Genomic DNA, 968 nt, shown 5'->3' with positions numbered 1-968 from the left:
TCTAGGTAGCAAGCAGATGCCATAGGAGTGGAAGCTTCCTTACATTTGTCCATTTCAAATTTCTTGAGTAGCTCTTTGCAGTATTTTGCCTGATGAATGAATATCCCACTTTCTAGCTGCTTTATTTGAAGTCCTAGAAAGAATGTGAGTTCTCCCATCATAGACATTTCGAACTCCCCCTGCATCATTTCAGAAAACTCTTTACAGAGAATATCATTAGTAGATCCAAATATTATGTCATCCACATAGATTTGTACAAGTAATACATGATTTTCCGATTTTCGAATAAAAAGCGTTGTGTCAACCAAGCCTCTTTCGAACCCTTTTTCCAAAAGAAAGGTACTTAGTCTATCATACCAAGCTCTAGGAGCTTGCTTAAGACCATATAATGTCTTTTTAAGTTTATAAACGTGGTTCAGATATTTAAAATTTTCAAAACCAGACGATTGGTCAACATAGACTTCTTCTTTAATGTAACCATTCAGGAAGGCGCTTTTTATGTCCATTTGAAATAATTTTAAGGTCATAATAGATGCAAAGGAAAGAAGCATCCTGATGGCCTCTAATCTGGCTACGGGGGCATAGGTTTCGTCGTAGTCGATACCTTCCTCCTGGTTGTAGCCTTTGGCCACCAAGCATACCTTATTTCATATGATTAAGCCTGATTCGTCAAGTTTGTTTCTGAAGACCCATCGGGTACCTATCACGGGATGATCTTTAGGTTTAGGGACCAAGTCCCAAACACTGTTACGTTCAAACTGGTTTAGCTCTTCTTGCATAGCTATACCCCAATGCACATCCTCAATGGTCTCATCGATGGTCTTAGGCTCAATCTGAGATACAAAAGCTACAAAATTGCAAAAATTTCGTAAGGAACTACGGGTTACCACTCCTGTAGATATGTCACCTATTACTTTGTCGATTGGGTGAGCTTTCTTGGTTTTCCACACAGCAGGCATATTTGAATG

The sequence above is a fragment of the Lupinus angustifolius genome, chromosome LG01 (genome assembly GCF_001865875.1).
Source record: "Lupinus angustifolius cultivar Tanjil chromosome LG01, LupAngTanjil_v1.0, whole genome shotgun sequence".
NCBI classification, from domain to species: Eukaryota; Viridiplantae; Streptophyta; class Magnoliopsida; order Fabales; family Fabaceae; genus Lupinus; species Lupinus angustifolius.
Note: the sequence above shows the minus strand (reverse complement) of the source record.